This window comes from Mustela putorius, unplaced genomic scaffold, assembly GCF_011764305.1.
Source record: "Mustela putorius furo isolate JIRA1106 unplaced genomic scaffold, ASM1176430v1.1 tig00001584_pilon_pilon_pilon, whole genome shotgun sequence".
NCBI classification, from domain to species: Eukaryota; Metazoa; Chordata; class Mammalia; order Carnivora; family Mustelidae; genus Mustela; species Mustela putorius.
This window is the reverse complement of record NW_025421806.1, coordinates 1,319,732-1,326,858: the sequence shown is the minus strand read 5'-3', so window position 1 is coordinate 1,326,858 and position 7,127 is coordinate 1,319,732.

Genomic DNA, 7,127 nt, shown 5'->3' with positions numbered 1-7,127 from the left:
ATGTTGATTCACCTAAAAACTCCACTATAGTAATCAAGTTTAAGTGTTAGCATCAGAGGAAGGAACAAAGAACAATCCAAGCCTGGGCCCTGATTTACCATCTAATAACTTCTAAGCAGCCTACACACTTCGTTAAACTTCTTTTTTCTTATTAGTACAATCATGCTTACCTCAGAGGGCTTTTATGAGGAATAATTGAGGTTATGGTCATGAGTACAGTTGACCCTTAAATAACACAGGTTTAAACACAATCCACTTCTACATGGATTTTTTTACAGTACAGGATTGTGAGTGTATTTTCTCTTCTTTGTGATTTTCCTTTTTTTTTTTTTTTAAGATTTTATTTATTTACTTGACAGAGAGAGATCACAAGCAGGCAGAGAGGCAGGCAGAGAGAGAGAGGAGGAAGCAGGCTCCCTGCCCAGCAGAGAGCCTGATGTGGGACTCGATCCCAGGACCCTGAGATCATGACCTGAGCCGAAGGCAGCGGCTTAACCCACTGAGCCGCCCAGGCACCCTTCTTTGTGATTTTCTTAATATATTCTTTTCTGTAGCTTAATTTATTGTAAGAATACAGTATATAATACGTATACAAAATATGTTTTAGTTGCTTATGTTATTAGTAAGGCTTTTGGTCAACAGTAGGCCATTAGTAGTTAAGTTTGGGGGGAGTTGAAAGTTATTTGCAGATTTTCAGCTGTGCCCTATTCCCCACGTTGTTCATGTGTTAACTGTATTTTGCAACTTGCTATTCTCATATATAGGCTATTAACAACGACAAAAAAATAGGAGCTTCATTCTTTTCTTGGAAGTTTCCAGAAGTGCTACAGCCAGTGCAAACTCCTGCCCAATTTCAGGGTCTTTAATGATCCATTAGCGGGGACTAATCTCACCCTCGCAAGAAACCTTCCAGTCAGATCGAACATTGTGCTGTTCATCATTAACTTCTTGAAACCTTCCTTGGCTTCTCTACAGTTTCTCACTCAGCTCTTTAAATATTTCTTCCACTATAGTTTCAATCTTGGATTTGAGATATATCAAAAGATATATCCCTGAAATGTATCACACCCAAGATTTTAAATGACTCAAAATAACTGTCACTAGCCTAGACCTCTTCCTTCATTCTTATTTTCAGTCCTGGGCTTTACTAATTAAATGTCCCACCATTATCTAAAATCTGATATCCAGAGGCGCCTTGGTGGCTCAGTGGGTTAAGCCTCTACCTTCAGCTGAGGTCATGATCTCAGGGTCCTGGGATTAAGCCCCACATCAGGCTCTCTGCTCAGCAGGGAGCCTGCTTTCCCCAAATCTCTGCCTGACTCTGCCTACTTATAATCTCTCCCTCTGTCAGATAAATAAATAAAATATATATTTTTAAGATTTTATTTATTTATTTGTCAGAGAGAGAGGAGCTAGAGTGAGCACAGGCAGACAGAGTGGCGGGTAGAGGCAGAGGGAGAAGCAGGCTCCCTGCCAAGCAAGGAGCCGGATGTGGGACTCCATCCCAGGACACTGGGATCATGACCTGAGCCGAAGGCAGCTGCTTAACCAACTGAGCCACCCAGGCGTCCCAAATAAATAAAATATTTAAAAAAATTTTTAATTCAAAAAAAAATAAAATCTGGGGGCGCCTGGGTGGCTCAGTAGGTTAAGCCCTCTCTGCTCAGCAGGGGGCCTGCTTCCCTTCCTCTCTCTCTCCCTGCCCCTCTGCCTACTTGTGATCTCTGTCAAATAAATAAATAAAATCTTTAAAAAAATAAAAAATAAAATCTGACATCCAAATTAAGCTTATGATCGTGGGATTCACTCTTAGCAAATATTCCCACTCTATTTCTTACCTTGCTAATGTTATTAGTGTGCCATATATTGCCAGTTGTAATGGATGATATTTAGTCCTCCAACTAGACCTCTTTAGTGCATTGGATACTTGTGAGCAATCATTCTGACAAGATTTCCACTGCCTTGGTTTTTGTTACAACACTCTCTGGTTTTCCTTTTCTTCTATTTTCTCTAAGACTCCTTTCTGAAATCCTCATCTCTCCCAAATCTGTAATGTTAGTGTTCCACAGGATTCTAACTTTTTATTTTATTATTATTATTATTATTATTTTTAAGATTCTAACTTTTATCCACCATACTTTCTCTGATCACTGATATTTACTGAGCTCACTATTCTCTTGGCTTTAACTTCTGACTTTTTTTTTTTTTTAACTTCTGACTTTTAAATCTATACTTCTATCCCAGATCTTGCCCCTGAGTTTCAGGGTCCTATTCACATGCAGCTATTTGCCTAGCAATTATTTGGAGGTTTCTGAAGCCAACAAACACATGCATTCAAATGGCTAAGACAACTATTATCTTTTCCCTCAGACCTGAACCTCCTCTCCAGTTTTCCCTATCTCAGCTAATGGAACCATTATTCTCCATCATTCAAAACAGAAAGCTCCTGAGTTATCCTTGATGCCTATATTTTGCCTCCACTACACATTCAATTAGTCATCAAACCCTGCTTTTTTGGAATTAATGACTTGCTTTCTCTTCATGCATAGTCTCACTTCCTTGAGTCAATTCATCACATATAGCTACATTTATCTTTTTAAAATACAAATCTGACCTAGTCACTCCTTAAAGTGACTAGGGAACCATAAAAAATGGTTCCCTGACACCTCTAGCAAGACACACAAAGCTTCCTGTGACTTGGCCCCTACCTCTCTGTAATAGTTTATTGCTTAGCCTTTGTAGAACAAGATTCTCTGGGGTGCCTGGCTGGCTCAGTTGGTAAAGAATGTGACTCTTGATCTTGGGGTTGTAAGGTTGAGCCCATGTTTGATGTAGGGATTACTTAAAAAAAAAAAAATCTTGGGCGCCTGGGTGGCTCAGTGGGTTGGGCTGCTGCCTTCGGCTCAGGTCATGATCTCAGGGTCCTGGGATCAAGTCCCGCATCGGGCTTTCTGCTCAGCGGGGAGCCTGCTTCCCTCTCTCTCTCTCTCTCTGCCTGCCTCTCTGTCTACTTGTGATCTCTCTCTGTCAAATAAATAAATAAAATCTTTTAAAAAAAATCTTAAAAACAAAACAAAACACAATAGGCATCTGGGTAGCTCAATAAGTTGGGCATCCGACTCCTGGTTTCAGCTCAGTTCAGGAGCTCAGGGTCTCAGGAGTGAGCTCCACATTGGGCTCCATGCTCAGTGGGAGTCTGCTTGGATGTTCTCTCCCTCTGCCACTCCCTATTCATTCTCTCTCTCTCTCTCCTCTCTCTCTCTCTCATATGAACAAATCTTTTAAAAAATACATTCACTTTTTAAAGATGGAGATATTTTCTTTTTAATTTTTTATTTATTCATTTAAGGAGTCTCTACACCCAGTATGGGGCTCAAACTCATGACCCTGAGATCAGGAGTTAAATGCTCTTCTGCCTGAGCCAGCCAGGTGCCCCAACCTTCTCTTTTCTTGTACAGAACTGCCTCTCCAATATAACCACATGATTACTGCAAAAATACCAAATAGAGTAACCCGACCCTTATTCTTCCAGGCCGTGAAAGCAGGCTTGTGACCCAGCTCTGTCTGTTGGAAGTTCTTCCCTTGAATTTTCTAAATGGAAACTTAAGGGAAATAACTTTATTCCCCTACCCCCCAAATTTTTTGTCAGTATGAGAAGCTTAAGATATTGAGGCCAGAGAGGAGACAAGATGAGAGGCCGAATGAAAGAATCCTCATGGCACTGAGGTCGGACTTCTGATCCTTGAGATTCCCAGAGGGCTCCAAGTCTTGGCAACTCTTCCTTTAATTCTGTGAACCCTCTGAGAATTCTACTAGCACACCCCTTCTTCTGCTTAAACTAGTCCTGTCACCTGCCAATAAAGGTCAGCAAAATTTCTCTGCAGCCTCTCTCTGTGCTATGTCCCACTTTTCATTGTTGTTGTACTAATTGCTTCCAGTTCCCCCACTTCCATCATAAAGTCATGATTCCCTGCCTCTAACCATATCTTTCCCTGGAGATTCCTTAACACCTTTATCATTCTGCTAATTCTTGCTGTACTTGGAAAAGACCAAAAGCCAGGCCTTGGTCTGTGTCAGTCTTAGTGAATTTAAGGAAAGTGGAGAAGATGACTCCTGTGATAGAGTCAGTCCCAGACACAGCATAGTCTTTGCTGATCAGTCCTATAGCTGCTACCAGTCAGCATCTCTGAAGCAGAATTGAGTGCAAGTAGTCTCCTTAAGTTGTAATCTGTCAACTTTAGCAAGGGTGGAGATTGGAATGATCCTGTAAGAAAGTAAAAGTTTGTCACTTCAGCCTCTATTCATATCCCATAGCTTTCCTTTTATATTTTCTCTCCCCATAGATTCTAGTATAATAGATCTGAATATGGTGTGAGCACTTGGATTTTTAAAAGCTCCCCAGGCTGTTTTTATGTGTAGCCGGAAATAAGAACCACTGCCCTAGGATGCCTGATCAGTCTGACTCTGTTTTCATGGACAAGGAGTCTGGGCATGTTCCCATCATTTTCTACAAATGGAGAGCTAGGCACTGATTACCCTAAGGCAGTTTTCATCCAGAAACTGAGTTGGGACATACTCCCTTCTCTTCTATTTTTAGGGAGAGTTTGTGAAGGATTGGTGTTAATTCTTTAAATATATATGTGGAATTCACTGGTGAAGCCATCTGAGCCTGGGTTTGGGGGGAAGCTTTTTTTAATTACTAATTAAATCTCTTTACTTGCTATAAGTGTATTCAAAATTTTCTGGGTTGGTTTGTTTTTATTTAGTCCATTTTGGTAGTTTGTATATTTCTAGGAGTTTGTCCATGTCATCTAGGTGATCTAATTTGTTAGCATAAAGTTGTTCATAGGACCCCCTTTTAATTCTTATTTCTTTAAGGTCAATAATAATGTCCCTTCTTTGATTTCTAATTTTAATAATTTGAGTTTTTCTTTTTCTTGTCCGTCTAGCTTAAAGTAAGTCAATTTTGTTCTCGTTATTTAGTGAACCACTTCGTTTTGTTGATTGTTTTCTATTTTTATTTTATTTCTGTTCTAACCTTTATTGTTTCTGTCCTTCTACTTGTTTTGGTTTAGTTTGTTCTTCTTTTTCTACTTTCTTAAGGTGGAAAGATATGCTGTGTCTCCACACATGCACAACCTCCCCCACTATAGACATCCCTCCCCTCAGTGGTACGTTTGTTACAATCCATGAGCTGCACTGACACTTTAGTATCACCCAAAGTCTATAATTTACATAGAGTTTACTTTTGGTGTACATTCTATAGATTTTGACAATGTAACCACCATTGTATCATAAAGAATAGTTTCACTGCCCCCAAAATCCTCTGTGCTCTGCCCATTCATCCTTCCCTTCCCCCTGAGTCCTGGAAGCCACTGAGCTTTTTACTATGTCCATGGTTTGCCTTTTCCACAATGTTATATCATTGGAGTCATATATAATATAGGCTTTTCAGATTGGTTTCTTTCACTTAGTAATATGCATTTATATTTCCTCCATGTGTTATTCATGGCTTGACAGCTCATTTCTTCTTAGTAGCGAATAATATTACAGTGTCTGGACTTTATTTTTATTTGTTTAAAGACTTATTTATTATGGAGAGGTACAGAGGGAGAGGGAGAAAGAATCTTAAGCAGATTCCATGGTGGATGTGGAGCCTGATGATGGGCTCAGTTTCACAACCCTGAGATCATGACCCGAGCTGAAATCAAGAGCTGGGTGCTTAAGCAACTGTGCCATTCAGGCACCTCTGGACTTTTTTTTTTTTTAAGGTTTAAATAGACTTTTTTTTTCTTCGCATTTCCTTTTTTTTTTTTTAATTAACATATAATGTATTATTTGTTTCAAGGTTGTAGGTCTGTGATTCATCAGTCTTACACAATTCACAGCACTAATCGTAGCACATAACCTCCCCAATGTCCATAGCCCAGCCATCCCATCCCTCCCACACTCCTCCCCTCTAGCAACCCTCAGTTTGTTTCCTGGGATTTAGCATCTCACATGGTTTGTCTCTCACTCTGGTTTCATGTTGTTTCATTTTTCCCTCCTTCCTCTATGATCCTCTGTCTTGTTTCTCAAATTCCTGATATCAGTGAGATCATATAATAATTGTCTTTCTCTGATTAACTTATTTTGCTTAGCATAATACCCTCTAGTTCCATCCACATCATTGCAAATTGCAAGATTTTGTGGTTTTTATAGCTGCATAATATTCTATCGTGTGTGTGTGTGTATTTTTCACATGTTCTTGATCCATTCATCTGTTGATGGACATCTGGGCTCTTTCCATAGTTTGGCTATTGTGGACATTGCTGCTATAAACATTGGGGTGCATATACCCCTTCGGATCACTGCCTTTGTATCTTTAGGATAAGTACCCAGTAGAGCAATTGCTGGGTCATAGGTAGCTCTATTTTCAACTTTTTGAGGAAATTCCATACTATTTTCCAGAATGGCTGCACCAGCTTGCATTCCCACCAACAGCGTAGGAGGGTTTCCCTTTTCTCCACATCCTCACCAACACCTTTCATTTCCTGACTTGTTAATTTTAGCCATTCTGACTGGTGTGAGGTGGTATCTCGCTGTGGTTTTGATTTGTATTCCTCTGATGCCAAGTGATGTTGAGCAGATGTCTTCTTTGCTGAAATGTCTGTTCATGTCTTCCGCCCGTTTCTTGATTGGATTATTTGTTCTTTGGGTGTTGAGTTTTATAAGTTCTTTATAGATTTTGGATATTAGCCCTTTATCTGATAGGTCATTTGCAAATATCCTCTCCCATTCTATCAGTTGTCTTTCAGTTTTGTTGACTGTTTCCTTTCCTATGCAAAAGCTTTTTATCTTGATGACGTTCCAATGGTTCATTTTTGCCCTTGCTTCCCTTGGTTTAAATAGACTTTATTGGGGTGCCAGGGTGGCTCGATCATTAAGTGGCTGCCTTCCGCTCAAGTCATGATCCCAGGGTCCTGGATCAAGCGCCGCATTGGGCTCCCTGCTTGGTGGGAAGCCTGCTTCTTCCTCTCCCGCTCCCTGTGTTCCCTCTCTTGCTGTGTCTCTGTCAAATAAATAAAAATAAAATCTTAAAAAAAAAAAAGACTTTATTGTTACAAGGAGAGCCCTAACGAGTAGGG